Source organism: Rhinoderma darwinii, chromosome 5 (assembly GCF_050947455.1).
Source record: "Rhinoderma darwinii isolate aRhiDar2 chromosome 5, aRhiDar2.hap1, whole genome shotgun sequence".
In the NCBI taxonomy this organism is placed as follows: Eukaryota; Metazoa; Chordata; class Amphibia; order Anura; family Rhinodermatidae; genus Rhinoderma; species Rhinoderma darwinii.
The window spans coordinates 167437169-167453342 of record NC_134691.1 but is presented as its reverse complement, the minus strand read 5'-3'; positions in this window follow the sequence as shown (position 1 = coordinate 167453342).

Below are 16174 nucleotides of genomic sequence, written 5' to 3'. Positions count from 1 at the left end.
CATGTTACCTTTATTCTACGGGTCGGCACGATTACGAGGATACCAAATATGTAAAGGTTTTATATGTTTTCCTATGTTTGCACAATAAAAACCCTTTTAGAAAAAAATTACTTGTTTTTGCATCGCCGCGTTCCAAGAGCCGTCATTTTTTTATTTTTCCGTCGATGTGACCGTATGTGGGCTTGATTTTTGCGGGCCAATGCGTAGTTTTCATTAGTACTATTTTGGGGTACATAGGACTTATAGATTAACTTTTATTTTATTTTTTATGGGGGGAATGGGAGAAAAGAGAGAATTTTGCCGTTGTTTTTTGCGGGTTTTTTGGACGCCGTACATCCGGCGGTTTCATTAATGTGTTCATTTTATTGGTCAAGTTGTTATGATCGCGGGGATACCATATATGTGTATGTGTTATTTGTTTTGACACTTTTACTGAATAAAACCACTTTTTGGGCAAAAAAAGTAGTTTTATTTGATTTTGACTGTAATTATTTTATTTTTTTTCAACAAACTTTATTTAACTGATTGACATTTTTTTTTTAAGTCCCACCAGGGGACTTCACTATGCGATGTGCCGATCGCATATATAATGCTTTGGTATACTTAGTATACCAAAGCATTATTGCCTGTCAGTGTAAAACTGACAGGCAACCTGTTAGGTCATGCCTCCGGCATCGCCAAACAGGCAGTTGCGGAAGACAGACCTGGGGGTCTTTGTTAGACCCCCGGCTGTCATGGAAACCTGAAGGCGACCCGCGATTTGTTTGCGGGGGCGCCGATCGGGTGACAGAGGGAGCTCCCTCCCTCTGTCAAACACATTAGATGCCGCTGTCACTATTGACAGCGGCATTTAATGGGTTAAACTGCCGGAATCGGAGCGCGCTTCGATTCCGGCAGTTGCAGCAGGAGCCAGGCTGTGTATAACAGCCGTGCTCCTGCCGCTGATCGCGTGGGTACACTGGCAGTACCCGCGCCATCACAGGACGGATATATCCGTCCTCCTGCGCGAACTAGCAGCTGCTGAGGACGGATATATCCGTCCTTCGGCGTTAAGGAGTTAACAACGGTCAATGTGCGCCATCTATTGGGAAAACGTGGGCATTGCAGGGAAAGGGGAAAAAAAAGGAGGTTTTTACTATGATTTGGACAAGTTCGGCGGGCCGGATTAAAAAGCCTAACGGGCCGTATGTGGCCCGCGGGCCGTAGTTTGCCCATGTCTGCTCTAGGGGGAAAATGGGAAAAGGGGGGTTTTTTGAACTTTTAATTTTTTTAATCATAAAAAGTAGGAGCACAAAGACGGCGGACCTTAAAGAAACACTCCAGTAAATTTTAATTTCGGTTCTGGACCGCTCGGGGTTAACATGATCTTCATTCTGACTCTCTGAATCCTACAGCTGTAGAAACCAGAGGTCAGACTCTCAGTGCATGTCTATGAGCATCACATCAAGGCTCCCGCAGATTTGCTTCGATACACTGACTTCCAGGTTCTACAGCAGGCACTGTAGGATTCAGAGAGTCAGAATAAAAATCATGTGACCCCCGGGCTGTCCCGAATAGAGCCGCTATGGCTAAGATAGAGAACCATATAGGCTGATACATAACATTACACTACATTTTAGCGCATGTTAAAATGGCAAGGCGCAAAGGGAAAGGTGGAAACAATTATTTACTGGACTGCTTCTTCAATATACTGGTAAAGTGGTTTAGAAAATGAAGCATATAGTTGCACCACAGGATTAGGACATTCTGTATTTGTTCCAACAAGACAGACAAAAGTAAATTGGTAACTTTGATCAAAGGGACATATACTGTATATACATCCTAGTGGAAGGGGAGAAGTATGGAGTGGGCTCAGGAACGGGTGTCAGCTGTTTAATATAACTAACATCTCGCTCTAACGGCCGGGATAAGAGATAACGCCGACCCTGGCCGTTTAACCACTTAGATGGCGACCGAGGCATCTAAGCTGAGAGACAGACAGGGGCTCCCTCTTTCACCCCATCGCTGCTCTATCCCCGCAATGCAATCGTGGAGTGCCGATGGGTTGTCATCGCAGCCGGGGACTTAATGAAGGCCCCCAGGTCTGCTATCTTGGTCCTCGCTAGCAGGTCTTAATAGGAGAACAGTAAAAACACAATACACTGTAATAGTAGTGAATGGCAGTTAGTGAAGTAGCGTAGCATGCAAGCTACGCTGTTTCCGTGACTACCATTCAGTTCTATGGGAGTTACTTAAACAGTGTAGCTCAGTGAGTTACGCTGTTTCCGTAATTTGTGGTTGGAAATCAGATGATTCAGCCACAACACAGAGCAGTAGAATGGGGATTAGGGGTCCCCATTCTAGGGATAGGTGTCGGTCCAAGAGGTATGTGAAAAGATAAACAGAGGGAAGAGGACAAGCGGCGCTCCTCTAAGGTAATACTGTATGGAATAAGAATCAAGAGCAGTAGAAAGTGAGCTGGGTTACTCACCTAGTATCGTTGTGCAAGTGTAGGCATAACGCTACTGCTTTGCATAGATGACGATGATGATCTTTTTAGGTGCCGGCTGCCATCCGCTGCTATCCCACGGGTGGAAACCTCTTTGTCTGGGGAGAAGAAAACAAGAAGTGGAAGGAAAAGTATTCAATGGATGTATATAATTAAGGTATTTTTTATTGTCATAAAACACTACGCGTTTCAGGACCGAACAGGTCCCTTCCTCAGGCTTATCTAAGTCCTGAATGCTGCACTTTTCCTTCCACTTCTTGTGGTCCAAGAGGTGGGACCCGGATCTATCTATTATTTATGACATAATTATAATATGATTATTATTAGCAATTCAATTTCTAACAATATGTATATATATATATATATATATATATATATATATATATACAAGCTGCATTTCAGTCCTCTCACAGGACCTTTTTCAAGCTTGAAAAAGGTCCTGTGAGAGGACTGAAATATAGCTTGTCTTTGAAACATGGAATAATAAACCACATCTTTGTTTGACATCAACTTTTGGAGTGCTGCGGTCATTTCTGCATATATCTATAGGACCGTTGGATCAGGGTCGGGATCGCGTGGCACCAACATATACAATTGCGAGGCGAGGTGCTGTTTTATTCTACCTTTTTTTTCTTCTACCTTTCTATACATATATATATATATTTTATATATATATATATATATTTTATATATATATATATATATATATATATATATATATAAATCCCTATTTTAAAAATATAAAAATGTTGAATAAATGTCTCACAAAGTATGAAGAATTACACATGAGGATAAATGTGACCATCAAGAATGACGATAAATGGTACAGAAATCCATTTATGGCACCTTAGTCAAGTCTGTCTACTGCAGGTCCTGAGGGAGGGGCGCATGACATAGGGATACTCTCTGTAATGTTCTTTAAAACCCCACTCAGTCCCTGCATTAGTCATGAAAGAATGCCTGTAGTTTGCAACATGCAAGAATTGTCGGAAGTCTTCCGAATATGTTTGTATTAATTGTTTATAAACAAGGACACGTAAGTAATTTTTCTCATACATTTGCCAAATTTCAAGCTTCCAACAGTTTTTTTAAGTGTGCCCCAATGAATCTAATGACATGCAAAGACCTTATTTAAAGTGCCAACATATATCATAACACCTAAATGATTACATGGCAATTCATGATTCATTATTTTTATTATTAATAATAAAAAGATAAAAAAAATAATAAATGATACATTTTAACAGCTTCAATTCTTGCCCGCTAGATGACAGATTGGCCTACTTCTTTATATTCATAGGTTATATAAAGGTTTTAGAAAGTAACTTTGGTGTGTTCTTTCTTTCTTCCTTTCTTTCTTAATTTAGCCATTGGAAATAACGCTTGCAAGTTAACTGAACTCAATATCCGAAATTTCTATACAAGATAAAATATTGGTTAGTGTGCCAGTTCCACTGGATATTTTTGAAGATAATTATCTCTCTGTACTATTGTTATTGATCAAATTCACTGAGCCATATAATACAAAATTTTACAGAAAAAAATAGGCTGTACACAAAGCTGTTGATATCATAATCCTTCACACATTTTGTCACAGAAATGCTTTTACTAGAATGGAGTGGAAAGCTATTTATTTAAGTACATCTCTATTGTACCTGGAGTTTGAGAAAGACAAGGATGTAGAAGGAATGTTCGTCAGTGGTTATTCATGCAGAAGATAGAGCATTACATCACCTCCATATCATAAAATTATTGAATTACTCGCAAAGTCACGTATTGGTCTAGACTGTGGTTCTCACACTCTCGAGCACTCATTCAAAGGACAAATAATGGCTTCCTCTCATATTCACTATAAAAACATCATGAAAATGTTAATAAAGGGACAAGTAGAAATAAGCCCTTGAGTTCCACAACTTCAATAAATGGGTACATATGTCCTCTTATCTTACTACCTTTTCCTTTTCACTGATCACCAACCATTGTTCACAGTTCACGGTTTTCCTATTTAAAAGAGGACACCTTATGCAAACTAGTGTCTGCAGCAATGAATTTACTTCTGAGTTAGGTCCCTAACAGAAGAATGAGCTGCATGGGCGCAAAAAGACAACGACCTTTAAAAGTCTCATACCTAATGCTCTAGGCACTATAATTTTAATAATACAGATATAAATCACGTCATTAAAGGATTTGCACATTTAACAATCATTGTGTGATCTGCAGGTGGCAGCAACTACGAGCTCTAGTAACTGGAATTAATAAGATAACTAGCAAGTGACAGATATGTTTAGGGGCAGACATAGCAAAACTATATTTGGCCAACCTGCTCCCCAACAGCAAATTGGAACAGAGTTAAAGGGGTTCTACAGGACGTTAACATTGCCTGTCCTTAGGATAGTTAAACCACCAAAGAAGATGGGCTAAGCTATCATTGTTTGATCAGTGGGCATCCGATCTCCGGGACGCCTCTGATTAGCACAACGAATTGGATGAACTTTAGTGCCATCCACATTATAAACAATGAAAGGGATGTGGTGATAATCGGTCCTTTTTTGTAGTTGAACTATCCTAAGGATAGGCCATCAATGTTATAGTCCAGCAGAACCCCTTTAAGTGCTCATTGTCGATCATCACCCTTGTAAAACCAGATAAAAGATCATCTCTAGTAAAACCTTTACTAATTTCTATGGTGGATCACAAACCATAAGTAACCCATGGAAATAATTAGAGCAGTCCCTCACAAGCAGTCTAGTAGAAATTACTAATTTGTTTTAAAGATGGTGGACACCCTCATACTACATGTTTAGGTGGGTTTACACGCTATGATTTTTCCTGCAATTCGACTAATTTTGATTGCATCTGGTATTTATCCCTTTGTGACCCGTAACAGATATATCGATCATGATGTTCCTGTGGGTACCGCCACTGAACCCACAAGATTGTTAGCAGGAGTGCAACTATTTTCCACAGCCCTGTTACCATCGCAGCTTCCAGGATTGAGAAAGAACTCTGTCAATGCTGCGATCGAGGAACCATACTAAACAATAAAATTGGCCCTTTTAGATGCTGGTTCATTTCACTAAATGATAACACCCCCCTCCATCGTGTGGCCCTACTTGTATAAAAACTTGAATAAAAAAAACAACTTATTTCGACAGAAAACAATAACTCCACTTTGCTACTTAACAGAAAAATAAAGTTAAGCCGTAACAAAGCAACTGATTCCCAATTTAATAAATTGATTGACTAAATGTCTATAACGTTTGATGGATATAGTGGGTCTTTATTTTATTCATCTTTCTTTCTTTCATATCCCAGTATTTCCTACCGGACCTAATGTCCATGAATGTAAAAGCATATATGCAACTGTTTCACAAAAGCAAACTTCTTTCTAACGCCTTCAAGCTATCCTTCCCTTCAGCCTTTTGATTTTCCCAAGAAGGAACTTTGTGTAAGCAAAGCAATATTACACCATTTCCACAAAGGAAACAATACAGAAGACTCCCAGATGACCCTGCAAAATCTTCAAATAGCCTGCAGCTCTATACAGTGTATTGCACAATGAAATACTGTATAGAATTTTAAATTACAAATGCACTTTGTAACATTATAACTGGGAACTGCCAGGGGTTGGTATTGGGGGCGATACAGAAATGGCCCCTTTAGCTAGTCTTAGACCACTGTCATGCATTCCAATTGTGTTGCAGTGTTCGTTGCCCACTGTGTTTTTATTGCAAAATTGGGAAGAGATGTAGACTAGACTAGCGGCAATGTGAACCTAAATAAAACCCAGTCAGCAAATGCGCCACACTGCAATTTTTACTACGTTAAGGTAACAAGAGGGAGAACTTTTTCTTTTTTAAGTAAGAGTGCTTACCAACATGATGTAAGTTTATATAACCACAACCACAGGCGTTTACTGAAACTCATCGGCAGTGCAATCATACAGCACATTTTACCAGAAGACATGTAATGGTTACAGATGTAGCTACTGGAGGCCGTTTTTACTGTTTCTAAGCAAAACATCTGCGGGTTGATGATTATTTGACATAAACAGCAATATTAGAGGGCGTAGGTTTTACTTGAGAGAGATTTCAGGAAATAACATTTTTATTATATCTTCTAGGAATAGTACTCAACACGTTTATGTCATTTAAATAGAAAATGGAATTTATATACTTGTGTGCCACCAAACCTTATGACATTTAGAAGATGTAATCACAAAATACTATGGCACCAGCTACTTATGACGTCCCCTGATTTCCTGTTATCATAAACATATAAGGTAATGTAGTATAGCTTTCCCTTTATTCTTTATTAAAGATATATATATTATTAATATTAGTCACACGGATTATGTTATAATAGGGAAAAAATAAAACTGACTTAAAGGAATATTCCCAACACAGACATTTATGCCATAAATTCCATACATGTGTGGATCCCACTTTGGGACCCGTACCTATGTTTAGTATGGGTTGTCACAAGGCGGGTCGATAGGCTACTGTTTCAACATAGGGACCCGCACTTATCAGACATTTATGGTTTTGGGAGGAAACCTCCAGAGAGCTATTCTAGGACCCCCTATAGAATGCAGCCGCAGATAAACCATAGCTTGTTGATGATTATTACAAATTATATATATAGTCGAGTCATATTATTATGACCACCGGCTAATATCCAGAATAACTGTCATGTGCAGCCTGGACAGCAGCTAGACGGGCTGGGAGTGACTCAATAAGGTGCTGGTAGGATGTTCCATGTATCTGGAACCATGCTGACTGCAGTGCATCTCACATTTTCTGGAGGGTGTGTGGGGGAGGATCCATAGAGCGAACAAGACAATCGAGGTGGTCCTACAAATGCTCAATTGGGTTCAAGTCTGGCGAATTAGGGGGCCAGGGAAGTACTTGGAAGTCTTGGTTGTGCTCTTCCAACCACTGTCGGACATTTCTTGCCGTGTGACATGTCGCATTGTCTTGCTGGAAGATTCCATCTGCCCCAGGGAAGACAAACAGCATGTATGGATGGACAAGATCTGCAACAATGGATTCATACCCAAATCGTTTCAGAGTGCCTTCCACATGGATGAGTGGGCCCAGAGAATGCCATGAAAAAATTCCCTAGACCAGAACGCTGCCGCCACTAGCTTGTGTTCTTCCAGCAATGGTTGCAGGGTGTTTGTTCTCTGATGTTTCAACGAGTGATATGTGTTCAGACAGTCTATCGCACACCTTATATACCCACCAAGCCAGCTCACGACACATCACTTCCTTCATGACTTCATGCTGACGTCAAAAGTAGGAGGTGGTCATAATAATATGGCTCGACTGTGTATATACAAATACAGTACTGTTTTTTTAATTTTAAAGGCATCATCAATAAGCTAGCAAAACTGAAGACGGTTCTCTGGTTGGCATCGCATTTACATCTGTTTGTTCATAACCAATGAAACATTAGCATTGCTCTCTGGTATCAACCATTTCCTCCTGATCCAAACGTCTTATCAGGGGATCTAAAGTATAGGAAGACCTATGTTTGTCTAAAATTCAGCTTTTAACAGCACAAGTACTATTCACTTTCAACGATCCTTTCCAAGGGGTAACTTTGTTCCCTCAGGATTGTAAAACGTTATTAATATTTGCAGTCAGGGACCATCTGTTTCTTACAATTTTAGTACAATCACGAGTCTAATTGATGGGTTTCTGGCAAGTTGCCTCTTCCCCATAGAGACTTCCCAAAATATCAGTATTATGCCTCAACAAGTCTGTACATGTGAATTGGAGACACAATAATGGATATTTAGACATTGGGTCACCATCAGGCTGATCTGAGACAACTATGCAATACTAAAAGATATATAATTGAGGTTTTCCGGATGTCATCTTGTGCTGCCAGTCAACAGCCTTTACATTTTTCCTCACTAAGGAACAGCAATATTGAACTGATGGTCCCAAAATACCCTCCAGGCAATGTCACCAGGAGGGAAATAGAAACACAGAGCCAATGTATTATCTGCATCAATGCCTGCTTCATCAATAAGCTTGTTAAGAAACCCCCGTCTTACACAACTATGAGTCCGTCTAGGGGGAATGCTTGTAGTGTCAAGGAATCAATTAAAAAGAAGGCATCTATGTTCTACTTCCAATTGTAGTTTTTAATGTTGGTTTCCAAACATCGTCATATACTGCAGTGGTTTTTAGATTCATTTGATCAATTAATATATTGCAAGTCTAGGCTATAATATATAGAAGAATTTGGCAAGTTGGAGAAATACATTTCATTTCATAAGCTACTTAATTTTTTAACTACACAGAAGTATAAGCCGTTTATATTCCCTGGTGACCAGTGGCATATAAATTGCTGACTGGCATTACTTTATAGTATTAATAGTGTGCAGTCATTCATTCCAAGGAAATATACTGCGACCAGTTTATGAAGATCATCTGGTATATGCACCACTGAAGCTTGGTGCAGTGTACTTTCCCTAACCGCTTGGTACCTTAGGGGTAAATGCAGAACCATAAAAACCTTTTATTCATACAGGTACAATATATCCATGACCAGAGATGTATGTAGTACCTAGTCCATAGTGATCCGAGAGGCATTGTCTATCATCTTTACTAGAGTCACTAGGAACCTACAGTATTTAGTTTTTTTTTTACAGAATGCTTAAATTAAAGATCTAGTAAAAATCATAGTTCTCCATGTAAATTCTCACGTTATCATAGTGTCTGAATTAACTGTTGTCTAGTGTTGGTTTCTAAGCAATAAAATATCAAGCAGAATATGTCTGGTCCATTGCATAGCAACAATCTAGAAATGCGCCCAAAAAAGTGACAACTCCAAATCTGTCTAGCAATGTGTATTCTGCTGTTTTTTATGAATTGGCTTCACTTTTAGGAAATACAGCACATTTTTTGTGGTGTTTTTTCCCGGCTTTTTGTTTTTTTTTTTTTTTGCGGCAAACAATTCTGCATCCAGATGTTAGCTTGAAGTCAATAGGGAATTATTAAACGCACTAGAAACAGTGCGGTTTTTTTGTCGCTGTTTAATATTTTGTCTTGCAATTTTTGGCTCAGTGGCGATTTTTTTTAAAAATCGTAGCAAGCCTGACTTTGGCTTTTTTTTCTTTCATTTAGTGGCGATTTTCTCCCATAGACCTCCATAGGTTTTGTTTTTTTGCCTCTTCAAAAAAACTGATATATTAATGTTTGTAACACTTTCTTTTCTAGCATTTTTGTTTGCATTTTTTTAGAATATAACTGTAACGGCCGCAGTCACAAACACACTATTAACAAAAAGCCTAAAAAAAATGTAGTTATTTTAGATCATTTTTTTTGGCCAAAAAAAGCCCACACAAAAAATGTGTGTGAAGGAAGCCTTAGGGCATGCCCCCACGTGGCGGATTTTCTCCGCAAGTGTCCGCATCAATGCCGCACATAATCCGCATTGTGGATTACGCTGCGGATCTGCCCAAAATGTGCAGTAAATTGATGCGGACTAGCTGCTGCGGACTGCGGAAAAAGTGCTTCCCTTCTCTCTATCAGTGCAGGATAGAGAGAAGGGACAGCACTTTCCCTAGTGAAAGTAAACGTATTTCATACTTACCGGCCGTTGTCTTGGTGACGCGTCCCTCTTTCGGCATCCAGCCCTACCTCCCTGGATGACGCGGCAGTCCATGTGACCGCTGCAGCCTGTGATTGGCTGCAGCCGTCACTTAGACTGAAGCGTCATCCTGGGAAGCCGGACTGGAGACAGAAGCAGGGAGTTCTCGGTAAGTATGAACTTCTATTTTTTTACAGGTTGCTGTATATTGGGATCGGCAGTCACTGTCCAGGGTGCAGAAACAGTTACTGCCGATCGCTTAACTCTTTCAGCACCCTGGACAGTGACTATTTACTGACGTCTCCTAGCAACGCTCCCGTAATTACGGGAGCCCCATTGACTTCCTCAGTCTGGCTGTAGACCTAGAAATACATAGGTCCAGCCAGAATGAAGAAATGTCATGTTAAAAAAGCAAGATGCATCCGCAGCACACATAACATGTGCATGACAGCTGCGGACTTCATTGCGGAATTTAGAATCTCCATTGAAGTCAATGGAGAAATTCCGCCATGAGTTTACTCAACGTCTAAACGAACACTTCTAAATTAAAGTGGAAGTCAATGGAGAAACGGCTCCGCTGCGGATTAACGCTGCGGAGTGTCCGCAGCGGAATTCAAGTGAAATTCCGCCACGTGTGAACCCAGCCTTAGGCTGGATTCACACACAGCATTTTGATCCGTCTTGTTGTGGCATTTTCCTTGGTGTTTTTCACAGCGTTTTCTCAATAAAAATCACTGTGGCCAGATGATACTTTAAAGTCTGTAGAATAATATAGAAAAGACTACATAAAAATACATTTTGGTTTGTGATGATTTTGTGCCGTTTTTTTAATTAATGCCAATGTTTAGAATGCAGCATGCTCTGGGTCTGGTATTTTTTCCATAGGCTTCTCTCTAAGACTTCAAAAACCCAGAATAAAGGCATGTTCAAAATGTTACAAAATAAAGAACACCATCAAAACACCATCAAAAATGCTTGTAAAAAAGCAATAAAAAAGCAATAAAAACCACTTGAAATTCCAAGCATTTTTTTTTATAAACATTTAAAATCGCTGCAAAAATAGTGTGTGAAGGAAGGTTAAAGCTTCCACCGGTAGATGATGTCTGTTGCCAACGAGTCATCTTTACCCCTATATGATGTAGGCTGGTGTTAGCACAATATGGGGGATTTTACTAAAACTGACGTTTCATACGCCAGTCTTAAACAGAAGCCAGCTGGACTAAGAAGCATTAAATTTAATAATAGGCATATGCCTCTTTATAAATTTAATGCATCTTGGGCTGTCCGTGCGCCACAAACCTAAATCTACACCAGTCATTTATAGTAAACCTGTCGTGCAGCGTATGGCCCTGCCTCTCCCGCTCAGCCCTGCTTTTTTCAAATTGGAAAAGTTCCACATTTTCGCATAAAACAGATGTGCACCAATTATTTTATTTTTTCCATCTGAAAACTGGCACCAATAACTTAATAAATCACACCATAGTGCTCATACCACTCCCTTTCTTGTGCCTTAGATGTAAAACTGTGGCTCTTCATATCATTCTGCTCACATGAATGATCTTAGAATGATCTATATATGTGTACTGGCCACAACTACCTTTTTTTTATGCCCGGGCAAAGGCATCAAGTGACAGTGTAGTTACCAGAGCAAATGGCTAGATTGAGATTTCTAAAATTCACATGGCTGACAAAGTGTGCATTCATTTCTTCTAAAAAGCAAGTTAACTTGCTTAGGGGAAAATAGAACTCTGTTAGGGCATGACCACACATGGCGGAATTCCTCCGCAACTGTCCGCATCAATGCCGCACCTAATCCGGGTTGCGGATTACGGCTGCGGATCTGCACAAAATGTGCAGAAAATTGATGCGGACTAGCTGCTGCGGACTGCGGGAAAAGTGCTTCCCTTCTCCCTATCAGTGCAGGATAGAGAGAAGGGACAGCACTTTCCCTAGTGAAAGTAAAAGAAATTCATACTTACCGCCCGTTGTCTTTATGACGCGTCCCTCCTTCGGCATCCAGCCCGACCTCCCTGGATGACGCGCCAGTCCATGTGACCGCTGCAGCCTGTGCTTGGCCTGTGATTGGCTGCAGCCGTCACTTACACTGAAACGTCATCCTGGGAGGCCGGACTGGAGACAGAAACAGGGAGTTCTCGGTAAGTATGAACTTATATGTTTTTTTACAGATACATGTATATTGAGATCGGTAGTCACTGTCCCGGGTGCAGAAACAGTTACTGCCGATCGCTTAACTCTTTCAGCACCCTGGACAGTGACTATTTACTGACGTCTCCTAGCAACGCTCCCGTCATTACGGGAGCCCCATTGACTTCCTCAGTCTGGCTGTAGACCTAGAAATACATAGGTCCAGCCAGAATGAAGAAATGTCAAGTAAAAAAAGCAAGACGCATCCGCAGCACACATGACATGTGCATGACAGCTGCGGACTTCATTGCGGAACTTTGAATCTCCATTGAAGTCAATGGAGAAATTCCGCCATGAGTCCGCCACTGCTCCGCAACAGACAGAGCATGCTGCGGACACCAAATTCCGCTCCGCAGCCTATGCTCCGCAGCGGAATTGTACGCATCGTGTAAACGAACACTGCTAAATTAAAGTGAAAGTCAATGTAGAAACGGCTCCGCTGCGGATTAACGCTGCGGAGTGTCCGCAGCGGAATTTAAGTGCAATTCCGCCATGTGTGAACCCGCCCTTACAATCTAGGTTAGGGAGCGGGGGGTATGTTCAAGCAATTTCTTGTTTACAGTGCTACCACTGATGGACACTGCTGTTTAGTGATGTCATGTGATGACATTACGTTGCAAGGACATCATAGTGGTATCATTGTTAACATTAGGACAGAGCCTTTGCACATTGGTAACCTTTTTGTTCATTTTATGTTGTTTTCGTTAAATCTGTTTGTGGTTTTTTTTATAGTGTTTTTTGGGGTTGAGTAAGCCATAAAGTAAACTTTATAATAATAATGACAATTAGGGTTCAACTTACCTGAATAATCCCTTAGCCAGAATTATATAAAGATGCCCACCAATAATACAACAGTGAAGAAATGGGGAAATTAATGGGGTTGTATGAGATTAGAAAAACATAACTGCGTTCTACCACAAACATCATCACTCTTGTCCGTGGGCTGTGTGCGGCATTGCAGCTCAGCTCCCATCACTTGAATGAGGCTGTGCTGTAATATTGCAGATCATGGACAAGAGTGGTGCTATTTCTGGTAGAGGGCAGTTGTTTTTCGAATCTTGTAAAATACCTTTAAATTAAGTTTAATTATTTTTCCGTCAGCAGACATGGACTGTTTTACGACAGCGTCTGTGTATTCTTCTAAATACGGGCTGGAGCATGCGGCAGCCTGATTTCTGCAGACAGGTTTGCAGGGATTCTGGATTTCATTCTGGATTGAATCGCTCCCATTTCCCATATCCTTATTGGAGATCTCTATCTAAGGCTCATTCACAAATATTATTCTATTATTATAATATATTTATATATATTATATATTATTATTCTAGGGTCATTGGTAGCCACGTGATCTTAAAGAGAATGTGTTGCCAGCAAAACATGTTTTTTTTTTTTTAATTAAACATTTAGTGTGTAGGTGATTGAACATTGTTCAAATTTTTTTATTTTTTTCACGAGTCAGGAAATATTATAAATTAGATTCTAATTTATAATATTTCCCATTGCTGGTCACTAGATGGAGCTATTCCCAAAATTGCAGCATTGCATGTGGTAAAGCAACCACATTGCTTTTTGCTGCAAAATTGGGAAAAAAGCACTCGCTCTAGTGAGCTCTGAGAATCCCCTCCTCCTTTATCCGGGCTAGTGCCTGGATAAACGAGGGGATTGAACGGTCTAACCTCCTACACTGTGTGTCGCCATTTTTTGAGCTAACACACAGTGTAGTAGGTTTACATACAGTAGTAAACACACACAAACACAAACATACATAGAAATCTCTTACCTGCTCCTGCCGCCGCGGCTCCCTCCGGCCCGTCCGCTCCGTCTGCTGCCGCTGGTCCAAGTGCACAAGTCCGGAAGCCGCGACCGGAAGTAGTAATCTTACTGTCCGGCCGCGACTTCCGGTCCACAGGAAAATGGCGCCGGACGGCGCGCATTTCAAATTGGACTGTGTGGAAGCGGCGCATGCGCAGTTCCCACACAGACGGCGTACACAGAAGTGGATGGGACGGGATCCGTTCGCAGTCCCTATGGGACTGTGGCTGCCGTATTCCATGTCTGTATGTGTCGTTAATCGACACATACAGAAATGGAAAAAAAATGGCAGCCCCCATAGGGAAGAAAAAGTGAAAAAATAGAAAAAAGTAACACACAAACACACAAATAAATAACAACGTTTTTAATAAAACACTAACATTAAACTGACATGAAATTTTTTTTTGTGGTGACACTGTTCCTTTAAAGAGGACCTGTCACAAGGTTATATATATTGAACTGGTTAACTGACCTGAATAACGCTGTCTCCCTGATTACAGCACTGTTTTGTTTTTTCCTAGATCCCCAGTTCCAGAGATAGGGTCCACTGTTGTATTAGCATAGAGGGAGACAACACAACAGTGGGCCATATCTCTGTAATGGGAGGGGGGTCCAGGAAGACAAATAAACAGTGCTGGATCAGGGAGACAGCGCTATTAAGGTCAGTTAACCAGTTCAACTTACAGTATATGACCTAGTGACAGATTCTCTTTAAGTACCATATAAAATCAGGGTCCTTAGGAGGTATGGGCCCTTAGCTCATAGTCCAGAATTGTGCAGATTCAACAGAAAGAGCTTTAGAGCATTTGTGGACGATTTGTACAACATGGGCCTCAGTAGCAAGGAAAAAGTATGAACTGGAATAACGGTCGTTCGACATATCCAGAGGTATACTCATGACATTTCTAGTAAGTCCAATACCTTCACATGGTCACACATGATCCCTGGTCATTCATCTGTATGATTGCTAGTGAGTTAGTGTGCTCTGACCCCTAGTCTTCTCACCGACATACTCCAAATCCTATATTGCTGAAGCTTATAGACAATTGAATGACACTAAGGTCTATAGACTATTAAGTTACGACCCTAGATTTGATATAGAGAGGAGAATTAAAAACTGCTTGACCAAGGCCTTTGAGGGTAATATTATTGATTCTGCATTACAGACGTTTCTTACTGTTAGCCACCCTAATACTCCCAACTTGTATCTACTCCCCAAGATACACAAGGGATTGGTGAATCCACCGGGCCGCCCTATCGTATCAGGGAGGGGTTCGCTATTGAGTAACATTTCTATTTTTGTCGATGGAGCCCTTAGACAATTCGTTTTTGAAACTAAGTCATATATTAGGGACACCTCTGATTTTTTACAAAAACTCAAATTAATGACACCCCCACCTGGGTCGTTACTGGTCTCCTTTGATGTTGTGTCCCTCTACACCTCTATTGGACACAGTAGAGGTGTAGAGGCAATTAGAAAAAAACTGGCTTGTTCAAATTATGATGCCCCCAGTTGTGAATTCATAATATCTTTAGTTGATCTTATATTAACATCCAACTACTTTACCTTTGATGACAATTATTATATCCAACTTCAGGGCACGGCAATGGGGTCTAATATGGCCCCTACCTATGCCAACCTCTTTATGGATATGGTTGAGGAGATGTTCGTCTATGTGTCCCACCACTTCAGACATGTTTTGGGGTAGTGGCGATACATAGATGACATCTTCCTCATCTGGACAGATAGTGAGGCTTCTCTTCAGTCCTTTCACCAATTCCTTAATCAGATCGATGACAATTTACAGTTCACAATGACTTATTCAGTTGAGAAAATAGAATTCCTAGATGTTTGTGTAAAATTGGTTGATAATGTTCTAATTACTGGGCTATATACCAAGGATACGGATCGAAACACTCTCTTAAGATTTGAAAGTAGCCATCCCAAAAATATGATAAGATCATTACCATATAGTCAGATGGTTAGACTTAAACGTATTGTTGATGACCCTACTGAATTGGATTCATCCTTAGATCGTTTGGTATCTAATTTTGTAGAAAGAG